We start from the raw sequence: 15,162 nt of genomic DNA, 5'->3' as shown, positions 1-15,162 counted from the left end.
CAGAAGACATAAACAGACATTTCTCCAAAGAAGACTTACAGATGGCCAACAGGCATATGGAAAGATACTCAATATCACTTACCAGCAGGGAAATGCAAATCAAAATTACAATGAGAAATCACCTCACACCTGTCAAAACGGCTAAAACCAAAAACACAACAACAAGCATCAGCAAGGATGTGGGGAAAAAGGAACTTCCATGCATTGTTGGTGTGAATGCAAACTGCTGCAGCCACCATGGAAAATAGTGTGGAGGTTCCTCAAAAAATTAAAATAGAACTACTATACACTACTGGGTACTTTTTTAAATTTTTAAAAAATCTTTATTTATTTTTGAGAGAAAGAGAGAGAGAGAGAGAGAGAGAGAGCGCGCACGTGCGTGTGAATGGGGGAGGGGCAGAGAGAGAGAGGGAGACACAGGATCTGAGGCAGGCTCCAGGCTCTGAGCTGTCAGCACATAGCTGAACATGGGGCTCAAACTCACGAACCGTGAGATCATGATCTGAGCTGAAGTCAGACACCCAACCAACTGAGCCACCCAGACGTCCCAACACTACCAGGTATTTATCCAAAGAATATAAAAATACTAATTCAAAAAGATACATGCACGCTGATGTTTACAGCAGTATTATCTACAATAGCCAAATTATGGAAGTAACCCTAGTGTTCATCAATAGATGAATGGATAAAGAAGAGGTGGGGTGTGTGTGTGTGTGTGTGTATAAATATTCCATGGTGTCACACACACACACACACACACACACACACACAATGAAACGTTATTTAACCATAAACAATGAAATCTTGCCATTTGCGACAACATGAATGGAGCTAGAGAGTCTAATGCTAAGCGGTATAAGTAAGCCAGAGGAAGACAAATGTCCTATGATTTCATTCTTAGGGGGAATTTAAGAAACAAACAAAGGAAAAAAGAGAGAGAGACAAACCATGGAACAGACTCTTAACTATAGAAAACAAACTGATGGTTACCAAAGGGGAGGTGGGGGAGGGAATGGGTGAAATAGGTGAAAGGGATTAAGAGTACACTTATCATGATGAGCACTGAGTCATATATAGAATTGTTGTATCACTACATTGTACACCTGAAACTAATATAACATCATATGTTAATTATACTGGAATTGAAACTCAAAACTTAGAAAAAATGTTTTAAAATGACAATACCAACTACTGGCAAAGACATGGAAAAACAAGAACATAAATATGCTGGCCAAAATATAAATTTGTACAGTAATTTCACACACACACACTCAAAAATGGTAACAATTTTTTTAACCAAAAATTGTTAATTGCAAATCTAACAAGTTTGAAGATACACATACAGTATGGCCCAGCAGTAATACTCCTAGACCTGTAGTTTTCAAAACTGTACACATAGTACATGAAGAGAAATGTGCAGGACAGTTCCTTCAGAATAGCCAAAAATATGGAAAGAATACAAAAGTCCACATTACAATGGGTAAGTAACTTGTGGCACTTTTATACAAGAGATAAACATACATTAAATAAAATGAGAAAACTAGAGACACTTATCAATGTAAATATCAAAAATTTTAAGAATTCAAAGTCCAAAAGAATATATACTGCATGATTCCATTCATAGAAGTTCAAAAAATTCATAAAACTCAACTATGGGGTTAGAAGTCAGAATAGTGGTTACCTTTGGTGAGGGGGATAAAAAGGGTTTTGACTGGAATTTAACTGGAGTTGCTATTAGTGTTCCATTTTGTGACTTGAGGGTGCACTACATGGATGCTACCTTTGTAACAATTCAGTGAGCTGTAAATTTACATTCTGTGCAGTTTTCTTGATGTCTAGTATGTTTTGGGAGAAAAAAGTACACTGGGATAAAAAAGTACACTAAGAAAAAAATTCAGATACATCCTGTCTTTAGTATTCCCTTTAACGGCGCTCCCAATAAGGAACAAATAAGTATCCTAGACTCATGAAACCTGTTATTAGTGGGCATCATTCTTTTTTAAGTTTATGACCAACTGTTTGATTAGGGCATAGAATTTTGCCTGAGAACAATGTCAACCTTACAAATACATGGTCTATCAAGTGTCAGGAAATGTATGCATCTCTAGATTTCCAACATCTCTCCCATTTTCCTTAATGAGTTATTATAGCCTATTGACCATACTTGTTATGCACATTTCTTGAAATTGATATGAAATAATATTGCCAAAACATCACGAATGCTCTACATTATTCAAGTTTATCCACCTTAGCTAATATCTTCCCTTATAACACTAAAGACATATGAAAGACACATAGCACTGAGTGCCTAATATGCACTCAGCACAGTCAACTTTCAAATTCATCCCTTGTCTTTATGGAAATTACAGTTTAGTAAGGAGTCAGGTATAAATAAAACTAATGAGTATCAGCATACTCTTCAATTTAGTCCAACATCAACACTTTAGAATACTGATGATTTCATATCAAGGATAAAAATCAATTTCATGTGGACAGAATTAATTAATGGAATACTGTACAAATAAAAATTAGTTTGAATATGGCTTTGATTCATTTTAAATGCATAAAGAATATAATATGACCTCTTACTTTTGTGGAATAAAAAATATTTATTAAAAATTCTAAAGGAGTGGAGAGAAAAAGTGAATTTATGTATATTAAAATGATTCAAAAAGGTTATTCTCTTATATGAAGTTAATGGTCAATATATCATACTAATTCTTTGCCATTCTTACTCAATATAACTCAGTGGTTGGATTCGGTAGTGAAATCAAGTCTCTTAATGCCTAAATATAAATAGTTTTATTTTTCTAGAGAACTTACGGGGTTTCTGTATTGTCCGGAGCAACCGATGTATGTTCCCTGCAGCTGACGAGACAAAGAAGTCCAGTACCTAAGCAAGGTAAAGGGACCTGTGGCAGCAGGCTAGAATAATCATCTGAGAAGTAAACCACAGTCTTCTCTGATTGTAGATCTAAGATGTACAAATCTTAGAGACAAGATATGGAATTTGTGGTAGGAATGTTTGCCTGCATCTTTTTATAAAAGGGGCTCTGCTTGAAAGAATAATTTGCCAAGTGAGTGATTCCTCCAGGAGGCAGCTCTAGGCACCACTGGGGAAAGAAACTGAGGAGAGAGGTGATTACTCAGGTCAAGGCAGGGAAGATCAAAGATACCCTACAGTGAAATCTCAAGCAAATAACAATGAGTCAGTTTAAATATCCCCCCAGCCTAGAGAATGAAGCCACCTTACCACAGGATCAGCCAATAAGAAAATGTCTCTCTGTACCTCTCCTCTTCCCCATTTCCTACAGAGACCTTATTGTGCCTGGAGGTGATGAACAAAGGTCCTTTCCAAACAGCAGGAATGTAGTATTAAGAAGCACCTGTAGTCAGTCTTGGTTTGGGTCAAGAGGAAAAAGCTTTTGAAGAAACATATGTTTATAAATATATTGGAATAAATAGTGTAAATTGTAAAGTGAAGTTTTGTGACATAAAGTGATAAGAAACAACTGAAATTTGCATCCAAGGACAGAAAAACAATTGATTCTGCTAAGGAGTCTGAAGACATAGGAGAGGAGTTTGGAACAGAGATGTAGATTTAGGAATCACTGGTCTACAGAGGAGATGATGCATACACGTTACAGTAATAAAAAGCACCAAGGAAAGAACTCCAGGGAGAGGATCCAAATTGCCAAATACTGCCAAAATTAACCCCAATCACACCACTTAATTAAAATCTTCAATGCTTCCCTACCATCTAAAGCCAAAAAATAGTAATAAAAATAAAAATTCCTTAGCATGTCATTCAAAACTTTTCCCATCATGATCCCTTTTAAACTTTCTAATTTCAAGGGTGTCTGGATGGCTCAGTCAGTTGAGTGTCCAACTCCTGATTTCAGCTCAGGTCATGATCCCAGGGTTGTGTGACTGAACCCTTCATCGGGCTCTGCACTGAGCATGTGGCCTGCTTGGGATGCTCTCTATTTCCCTCTCTGTCCCTCCCCTGCTCTCTCTCTCTCTCTCAAATAAAAATGAAATTGACTTTATAATTTAATATATTAACACTTCTCAGCTTCTACATTTTGTTGTGGTTATATCATAAAACTAGTCCTGAGGACAAAATGCCATTTCATACCTTTAGCACTAACATATCTATACATGCTACACAATCCACTTTGTCAGACTTCTATTTATCCTTAAAAATTTGACTCAAGTCTATGTCTTCAGAAGGTTTCACTCTGTTTCACTCTTGCAGTGCCCCCAAGTCCACTGCAAACAAGTCAGGCACTTTTTTCCCCAATGTTCTAGGAGGCATTAAATACTTCCCCCTGCTCTCACACATCCCTAATTACTTATCCTCACTAGATTGTCAGCCCTGATATACTTTCTTAGAATCCCCAAGTTATAACACAACACCTGGAAGCTGCTCACCATTCATTAAAGGATTCATGTGATTCTGAAGAAAACATATGACATGCATACACACATACACACATATTCTAACAATCTCTTATAAACCTAAAAAGGTTATTCCAAAATTGTCTCATCCTATGAAAAAACATATGTATCACTTAGAAGGAAGAGTAAGCCCTTTCTGATTTTAGCCATACTCTTTTGTACTGAGGTATCACATGCATACAGTAAGTCACAAAAATCTTAATTGTAGAGCATATGATATACTGAGTTAATCACCACCCATATGAAGAAAGAGAAAATTTCCAGAACTCCAAAAGACCCCTTTATTCCTCCCTTCCTTAATAGGTAACAACTACTCTGTTTTATCACTGTGGATTTATTTGGTCTTAAATTATCATATTAAGTGTAATTATACAGCATGTACCTGTACGTTTTTTCCTTTTTTTTTTTTCAACATTAAATCTGGAAGATCCATCTGTGTAATTTTAAGTAGCACTAGGTAACTCATTCTTTTGCTCTATGGAGGGGATGGTTTCCTTACAGATCCCAATTCATGTAACTGACCAAAATAAAGCCCAATTCTACAGGGGGATTTCTAACTATCTTAAGCTCAGTATCCTAATTCAGGATTTCTGGACTCTTCACTTTTACAAATAGAAAAATAAGAAAGTCTGCTTTATTTCACATATTTTTCCCAGGCTCTGGAACCTCTATTCAAGTCCAAGAGAATGAAAAAGAATCAACAGTTCCTGTGCCAGACTACCGATGAAGTAACAAATCACAGATCCAGAAACCATTCAAAAAGGACTAGAAATTGCTTTTGGAATTTTAAGTATTAGAGGTGAATGGTCATTGTTTGCTCTTTAAATTCTGGTATTGAATTGTTACATATTCTTTACATGGCTAAATCAGTAGATCTAAAGTGTAAAGAAGAGGATCCAGGCCCAAAGAAAAGGATGGATCCTATAACCCTTCAGGGTAAAAAGTTGTTCCAGCAGAAGAAGATGTTGGGGTCAGAAGTTCTCCTTGCCCTTCCACTAATGTGTCCCAGACCAAAGACTCCAGTGTTACATGTACTAAAGGAATCCAGCACTATAAAAATAGAAACCTATTGGAACAATAGGACTCACAAAAAATGTTAATTGTTTGATAAACATCAATTCCCATTCATGATTAAAATATAAAAAGAAAATATAAATAGAAAGAAGTAGCTCTGACAGAGAATATCATACTTAATGATGAACTATGAGAAGAATACATAGAATGCTATTTATATGAAGTTTACAATTATTACTAGGTAGTATTTATAAATACAGATAAATATAATAAAAGTAATTTCATATATTAAATGATAAACCTCTCCAAGTTGCCTGCAGCAATTTCTCACTCAACACGTCTCTGGAGGCAAGGGAAACAAAAGCAAAAATGAACTATTGGGACCTCATCAAAATAAAAAGCTTCTGCACAGTGAAGGAAACAATCAGCAAAACTGAAAGGCAACTGACAGACTGGGAGAAGGTATTTGCAAATGACATATCAGATAAAGGGTTAGTATCCAAAATCTACAAAGATCTTATCAAACTCAACACCCAAAAAACAAATAATCCAGTGAAGAAATGGGCAAAAGACATAAATAGACACTTCTCCAAGGAAGACATCCAGATGGCCAATTGACACATGAAAAAATGCTCAACATCACTCATCATCAGGGAAATATAAATCAAAACCACAAGGAGATACCACCTTACACCTGTCAGAATGGCTAAAGTTAACAACTCAGGCAACAACATATGTTGGCGAGGATGCAGAGAAAGAGGATCTCTTTTGCCTTGTTGGTGGGAATGCAAGCTGGTGCAGCCACTCTGGAAAATAGTATGGAGGTTTCTCAAAAAACTAAAAATAGAACTACCCTACGACTCAGCAATTGCACTACTAGGTATTTATCCAAGGGATACAGGTGTGCTGTTTCGAAGGGACATATGCACCCCCATGTTTATAGCAGCACTATCAACAATAGCCAAACTATGGAAAGAGCCCAAATGTCCATCAATGGATGAATGGATAAAGATGATGTGGTGTATATATATACAATGGAGTATATTACTCGGCAATCAAAAAGAATGAAATCTTGTCATTTGCAACTATGTGGATGGAACTGGAGGGTATTATGCTAAGTGAAATTAGTCAGAGAAAGACAAAAATCATATGACTTCACTCATATGAGGACTTTAAGAGAAAAAACAGATGAACATAAGGGAAGGGAAACAAAAATAATATGAAAACAGAGAGGGAGACAAAAAAAAAAAAGAGACTCATAAATATGGAGAACAAACTGAGGGTTGCTGAAGGGAGGTGGGACGGGGGGATGGGCTAAATGGGTAAGGGGCAGTACAGAATCTACTGAAATCATTGCTTCTCTATATACTAATTTGGATGTAAATTTTAAAAAATAAAAAATAAATTTAAATTACAAAGTTAAAAAAATAAAGATAAAAAAATAAGATAAAGATGCCTGCTACCATCATTTCAATAAACTGCTATATTATAGGCACTTATTGGCATGGTATGGCAAAAAAAAATCAATAAATAAAAGGATAAGAAAGGAGGAAAAAGTTTGCATATAATATTGACTACAAAGAGCAATTAAGAAAAATTATAAACAAATCATTTAGACTAAACAAGATTATAATTTATAATGCACCAGCAAAAAAAAAAAAAAAACTTTAGATCAGCAACAATAAAACCAGTGACAGAAAACATAATTTCAAAACAAATTCCATTAGTAAGAAAAACATACGATACAATGTCCTCAGATAAACAAACTAGTAAACTATATTTCGATGTTTACATAGAAAATCATTTTAATTTAAAAACATGCAAACTATATAAATGGAGAGATAATACATGTTCATGTGTAGGAGGATTCAATATCTTAAGGATATCAGTTGTCCTCCAATTATTCCATAAGTTTATTTCAGTTCCCAACCTAAATGTCAATATATAACTTTATTATGTAACTTAAAAGCTGATGTTAACTTCATATGCAAGGACAAAGGGGTAAGACTAGCCAAGACAATTTTAAAAAATGGATGCTTTCAAAGATAACAAAATTGATAAAAAAACAATGACAAAGTAAGGGACAAGGAAAGTGACAAATAAATTACTGAGATAAAATATATAGCTTAGAAATAGATATGCCCACAAATATTAACATGCAATTCAATAAAAAAGACTTGACAATTTTGAAAATGATTTTGGAACAATTGGTTATGCACATAAGGAAAAATAAAGCTAGCATAAAAAAATTTCTTGTATAATATATAAAAAATATAAACTCTAATAAAGAGGGTGATAAAATTGACTAAAGCCATCTATGCAACAAAAAGTGGACATAGAAGAGAAAGGCCAGGGATTGGGAAAATATATTTACAACACATATGTATACGTATGCGTGTGTGTAGAAATGAAAACCAAAATTCTTACTAAAAAACTAAAAATCAAAAAGACAGCCAACCTAATAGAAAACAGAACAAAGTATATGAATAGACATTCCCTACAAGAGGAAATATGGATGGCCAATACGCATGAGAAACAGAAAGTGAGAAAATACAATTTTTTTAAAAAGATGCTATGTCCCACGTCACAGATGGTTAAAATTTTTTAAATGTTACCAACAGCAACTTATGGAAAAGATGTGATGATTCTAAAACTTACATGAATTGATGGTGGGTAGGTACCTGGTGTGCTGGTTTAGTGCAAGCACTGTAGTGAGTAATGTGGCAAAATCTAATAAAATTCAACTATGCATCAATTGAATTCCTAGGGAGAAACCCATTCACTAAAAGATCTGTATAAGAATGTTCATTACAGCATCCTTGGCACTGATAATAAATTAAAAATAAACTTAATATCCAGAACCAGATATTTAGATAAATTATGACATATAATTGTATAAGGACATAGTTTGTAGCTTTTAAAATGAATGAACCAAAGCTCTACATATCCACATAGACAAATCTTGGTAGCATACTTATGCACCAAGTAGGGAAATTATGCAGGAATAGAGTGTGATACCATTTATAAGAAATTTAAAACATATAAAGCAATACTAAATACCACTTAGAAATACATGCAAGTATGGTAAAAGCATAAAAACATGTTAAAAGTAATGAAGCCAAAATTAGAACAGCAGGTTTTTTCCTGAGGTGAAGACATGGAAATGAGGTTGGGGAGGATTACAAAGGAAGCTTTAATAATGATGCAGTATTCCACGTACTTAAAAAAAAATGTCTAAAGCAATATGTTAAAATGAAGTAAAGCTGGATGTTGAGTACACAAGAGTTAATCATTATTATTCACTTTGGTTTTCCTAACACTGAAAACAGTTCACAATAAAAACAAGAAATGTTTTTTTTAAAAAGACATTATTAAAGTATTTATTTATAATAGATAAATCGATCAACCAAACAAGTAACTATGGGACTATTGCCAGTAAGTTTCTGCAGAGCTATGACCTCCTCATACGTGGCATCTGACAATGTGGTCGGGGACAAGGGGTTCCTTTTGGTTGTCCCAAGAGTGCTGCTGGCATTTATTGGGAGGAAGGGGAAGAATGATAAATGCTTTACAATGCATTGGTACAATCCAGAGCAAAGAAAAATTGTCCCTACGTCTCCTGTGGACGGTTACTGTCACCATACCAAGTGACCCTGGAACATGACTGACTTGACCACAGTGTCAGCTCAAGTCCCTTCTCATGAAAAGATGGCCTCCTTCCTTGGTATGCTGGCTTTAATAACATTTTTTTTTTCTTTTCCCAGAGCTTCCTAGGTGTCAGAGATTGTTCCTGGACCAGAGAGAGAAAAGATGGGTGAGGTTCTGCCCTAGTCCCAACCCCTAAGTTGAATTCCCAGTTCATCCCCTCAGCCGAGGACCCCATCACATTAACCCCATGAAATCTTTAGGCTCACTTGATTCAGCTACACACAGTTAAACAGACTTGGTGCTACTGGTTGTCCCATAAATGCCCCCAACAAATAAATGAATCCCTTTTTGTGGCATCGTAGCGAAACCGGCAACCAGAAAGTCAACACTAATAGAACATAAATTTTGTGGGTTAGTTTTCAGAAAACTGCAACCCAATTATGTAAGACAAAACAAGCTTCTCTCTCGTGTACCAAGTATTCGGGGAAAGTGTTTAAAGAAACATAACTGCCTTGCACCCTTCACAAATGAAGTTCTTGTAAAATTCCATCTTTCTCACTTGAAATATGCAGAACAAATAAAAACAGCAGGGGAAAACATTATGTTCCTTGCAACATGGCTTCTCTGCTTCATTTCTGTACTGGAAATGGTAGGTTATTTGCTTTATCAGATGAATTGGCTCTGTAGCCCACTTTAAAAGAACATACATGGGTTTTCAGCAGCAGGAAGTTTGGACTTGATTAGTTCAAGATAAAAGTACACAAGGAGGGTTGAATATCATTCTGAGCCAATAAGTGTATGTGTAATGGAGATGAAACAGTACAAAACATTCATATTCTTAGGTACTAATGATAAGTAGGAAAAAAGCTTGCATCTTTTAGCTAAATTGTTTATTGTCTGCACACTCAAAGTAGTAATTCAAGGCCAAGTGACAGGAAATTACAGTTTCCTGGCTGACATCAATTCGATCTTCAGTAATAGTTCTGAAATGGGAGTTTCTAAGCCTTGAAGAGAAAGGAAACACACACACACACACACACACACACACACACACACACACACGCAATAATTCAGGTCATAACCCATATGATATGGCACACATTATGTGCATAAAATGATGACGTATGCTTAAAAATCCAGTGCCTTATTTTATAATTTTAATCAAGCTTTTTATTTAATCAGGTTCTTACATTTAGTCTGTACATGGACTCAGTTATTTACAGAATACAGGCTCGCCTAAGGGAGATGTGAAACAATGGCTGTTTCTGGTTACAACAGCAAATAGACAATCATTTTTTCTAGGTAATCATAAAAGTAAACATACTGAGAATTGGTGAGCTAAAAAAAAGTTTTAATTTTTTTTTCCAGTTTTCTTCTTGTGGAAGGTAGTTACCTACATAATTCCCCCTAGGCAAAAGGAGCATTCCTCATCTTTCCCACCCATGCCCATTCCATCGTATACATAATTACCTCAAACTATCTTGAGAGCAAAGACTGCTGTCATCCAAGATCCACTCTTTATTTATCCTCAAGGTTCTAACTGTAGGCAGCATTGTAACTTTCTATGCAGAAATCAGAGACTGCCTTAACCAGTTTACTTGGTGGCTAGTTCTTGCCGTTCTATGATGCTATGGTCAATGGAATGCAAGCAGAAATTGCACATACCAACTTTCAAACACGGACTTGAAAAGGATATTGCTTGTGTAGTGATTTTTCTCTCTTCTCCTTCCCATGGGCTACAATGTAATGTTGTACCAGTCAGACAGTTTCAGTCATGTGACAAGGACACCACCCTATGGAATGGTAGAGCAATGAAATGGAAGGAATCTGGGTCCCTGGAACAGAACCTCTAACCTGCCCTGGAACACTGACCTACTCTAAATTGTTATGAGAGTGAAAAATAAACATCAATCTTGTTTGAACCACAGTACTTTTGTTACAGCAGATTCTCCTTTACCCTAAATTCAGAAATCTTGGCCTTATAGAGAACATGATAGAGAACTGTTTTCAGTGAATATTCTCTCATCTCCCCTGTCCAAACACTTAGAATTTGTCCAAGTAACTGACTTTGCTCAAGAGAGAGAGAGCGAGCGCACACGAAAGAGAGAATTAACACAAGCAGGGGTTTTATGAATTTGCGTGTCACCCTTGCACAGAGGCCATGCTAATCTTTTCTGTATCATTCCAATTTTAGTATAAGTGCTGCCCAAGAGAGCACTGCAAGCAGAGATTTTAAATCAGCTTGCCTTCTTGCCTTCCTATAATCTTCCATGAGAAGAGCATGCCTCAGGTAGCCACTGGTCCGTGAAAAAAGGGGAAATGTAAGGGAGACCCATATCCATGTATCCAACCATGATGCCAAAACCACACGAGCCCAGATGAGGCATGGCCATTCCATTAACAAGAACACAAATGCTTATTTTTCTAAGCTATTGAATTTGGGAGGAAGGGTGTAGGGTGAAGTTGGGCAACATTATTGAAGCAACATGCAATACTGAAAAGAATACTGATGACACAGAAAACAATGTGGACTTCACAAACTGGGAATTAAAAGTTTTCAAAACTTTTATGTGTAACTCATCATGGTTTCAATGCAATTTTCTGATCTTCAGAATAAAAAAGGTACAATATACAACCTTCAAGGACACCTACAACTTTAATATTCTAAGATTTCATACACTGCCTCCTAATTTCTGCCACTTTCTTAGCCAAGGCTATCTTGATCAGTGCATTGCAACTTTTAGGACATTCTCCTTGCTAAGAGGTGTTCTGAGCCCTCCCTGATTTCAGATCATTAAAACCAGATTTGTTACCATTTTATAGCCCAATGGTCTACACTTTAATTTCTATAATATCCTATCTTTGGACACTAGTGCAACACAAAGGAACAGATGCTATCTTATTAAATATCACAAACTGCATGTTAACTAGAGAATCAAAAGTCTACCCAGCCTATAAAACTGTGGAAATTTTCTATTAGAGGGTCCAATGGAATATTTTGAACAGAGTTATCGAAGAAAGACCAGCACTCAATGGAGAGTCACTCCTTTATGTGATGAGATTTATAAAAGGATGGGAGAGAAACCCTTTAGTGAACAGTCAGTAGTATTTGGTGTCTAGTAAAACCACTTCTTTGTGCATATTTTTTCTTGATAACAGCAGAAAATTTTTGTAGCTCACTATTCGCAGTTGTAGAATCTCTACATTCACAGCAGTTTCTTCTCCTGTGATTACAGGAAGACCACATTTCACAGTCACAGGGCTGGGAATACATTGCTTAGTTTTCACCGATGCACAAGTGAGGTTTCACCTCTGGAAGCGGACAGTCCAAGATGAGTGTGAGTTCTGATCACTCTTTCCCATCCGTGCAATTGACACGGGAAGAGTTTGAATCCCTCAGTTTACAGTTGAAGAACAGTCAACAAGGAAAGTGGCCTGACGCATATCAGACGATGATACAAGTGAGGAAAAACAAACAGACAAACAAACAAACACCTGTGTTTTGTTAAGCCATTTGGAATTTCTGATCACCACATTATCTTGACAGATACAAGAAGGATACCTTGGCTCCATCATCCCATAGCACCACACACTACTCTGCTTCTCTACTGGAATGTCATCACCACACGTTGAAAACCTGTTTTGTTTTCGCATACATCAGTGAAATGTTGTTGAACTGGTAACATCTGAATAAAGAAAACACAATAAAAGTTTCGGCGCCTGCTGGCATATACAATATGCCACTGCACAAAGTAGTCAATAAACTGTATGTTTTATGCAGTTCATCAATTTTCTTTTTAAGTTTATTTAGTTATTTTGAGAGAGAGTGCAAGTGGGGGGAGGGGCCAAGAGAGAGGGAGAGGGAGAATCCCAAGCAGACTCCACACAGCACGGACCCGATGTGAGTCTCTAACCCACAAACTGCGAGATAGTAGCCTGAGCCAAAACCATGAATCGGACGCTTAACCAAATGAGCCTCCCAGGCACCCCGATTTTCAAACGACTTGTCGATTTTCAAATGGTCTAGTTTTACGTTGACTTCTAATCTCATTATGAAATAGCTTTCGATAAACTCTAATAATTCATTTTAATATGCTTATAAACGTTAGGTCTCAAGTCATAAAAAACACACGAAGATACATTCTTTTGTGTACAAACATTCATGATCCATTGAAAACGAATATTTTGAGAAACATGAAATATCATCAAATAAGTATATTCACAATCACTGCAGTACCTCTCTGGACAATGAGTCACTTCAGAAACAGTTAACACTACCTTATTTTCACTCTTCAGGAGTAAGTTATCTTAGCACATAGTTTAACGAATGATTGTGGAAATAAGGAAACGGGAAGGGAAAGAGGAAGAATACATTATCCAACAAAAGAAATTTAATAGTTATTTCTTTTGTAAAGGCCTATGCTACGCTTGTGTTTCTGAAAATATGGCTCTTCATGTAATAGGTCAAGATAATGAACAAGAAAGACTACCTGATAAAGGGGAAACAGAGTGTTTAAAAACTTTTGACTCACCATTAATTCATCCACATGATACAGAATTTATATTTTATAAATTAGAATTATACTGGACTTAATTTTTCTTTAATACTTTTAAAAAAGATTTCAGAGCAAACCAACAGTATAAAAAGTATGTTAGTAAGAACTAGCTGCTTCCAAGCACTTCAGCTACATGTAATCTGTTTACAAGTAATAAATGTGTTGATTACAAATGGTTCTTGTTATTCATAAAAGCAAGTCAGGTATTTCTTCATTCAATGAATGTGCACTGAGCACCTACTAAATGCCAGGAATTAACTTCACTTTATAAAGGCACAATAAAATGAAACGTTCTCAAATGTATTCTAGAAAAAAAGAGTTGAAAATGGTGAAATTAATTCTGATCCCGATTATCTGCATTAGTAACATTTTGGTAAAACCAGGGTAGTTTCAAATGAGAAGAAACCAAGGGAAAGTGTCCATGAAGACTGACAGACCTACAGCTTAAAGAAAGAAAAAGGACATTAACAAGGCTTGTAAAATGACAGCCTACCTGACCCAAAGGTTAAGTATTAGACAGTGTGTGTTGAGGGTGTGGGGATGTCAGGAAGGGTGCTATGGTTTTATTTTCTTGTTTTTTTTTAATTGTCACTAGGCAAACCATGCATTCTCAATTTTCCATAAGCCGGCTTATGCCACTTGCTATTGTCTTAAAACTAGTCATCCACACATTGATTATAATTACTTATTCTCTAAACATGATTGATGCACTTGACATTGCAACCCCTGACACAGAGAGCTAGAAAAAAGGAAAAAAGTTTCCAGTACAGGGACAGGGGCAGAAGGAATTATTTATTTGGACATCAATGGTGAACCTGTATTAACTTATGAATAAATTTATATCTACCACTCATTAAAAAATGAAGCCATCACTTTCCTCATTAAATGGCATGGGTTTAACCCTGACAGTCAAATTGTAGAGAGCAACTAGCATGATACAATATTTAAACAAAACAAAACAAAAAAACAACAACCAAAACCAGGTGACCTTGATGCTATTCTCTGGAGGAAAACACTGGTTCCAATGAGTAGTATATCTAATTGCAAACAAGAAACACTGCAGAAATATCTGCCTAGTTCTGTAAAAATATGAACACACATTCTACTTACATAAATGATTTCAGCAACATTAGCTTACATGGCAGAGTACCATTTTGGTACTACATACATTTTCTTTTGCTGGCCTTTCATAAAGGCAATTTCTCACTCAATTTGTTTAGCAATACTACACAAAATCTCTTTAGCTTGTCAATAAACATAATTCTGTGATTTGCTTCTAAGGACTAGTTAGTGTTCCTCCAGGACCTAAAAACACATAGTGAGCTCAAAGGAAGAAACATAAATTCTGACTGAAACTGTGCTTCAATGGTGATCCTATAGAAGAATATGTACTGTTGCCGCCAGTGGATGAGTTATTTTTCAGCCTTAAGTTCTCCTTTCAAATGGAATGGAGATTATAATAGCTCAAACATACAGCATTTTC

The 15,162-nt window shown here is 35.9% G+C and overlaps 1 protein-coding gene and 1 non-coding gene across 2 annotated transcripts in view; both read right to left on the bottom strand.

The window, feature by feature from the left end:
- The window catches only part of LOC128311028 (translation initiation factor IF-2-like), a 246,909-nt gene that overhangs the window by 19,328 nt on the left and 212,419 nt on the right, over positions 1 to 15,162 (bottom strand). The gene's annotated exons all lie outside the window — the stretch shown is intronic.
- LOC113602951 (U6 spliceosomal RNA) lies at positions 11,235 to 11,341 on the bottom strand. Its single transcript, XR_003424464.1, has one exon. It is a non-coding gene; the product is annotated as a U6 spliceosomal RNA (small nuclear RNA).

This window comes from Acinonyx jubatus, chromosome B4 (genome assembly GCF_027475565.1).
Source record: "Acinonyx jubatus isolate Ajub_Pintada_27869175 chromosome B4, VMU_Ajub_asm_v1.0, whole genome shotgun sequence".
Taxonomy (NCBI): Eukaryota; Metazoa; Chordata; class Mammalia; order Carnivora; family Felidae; genus Acinonyx; species Acinonyx jubatus.
This window is presented reverse-complemented; position numbering and strand designations above follow the sequence as displayed.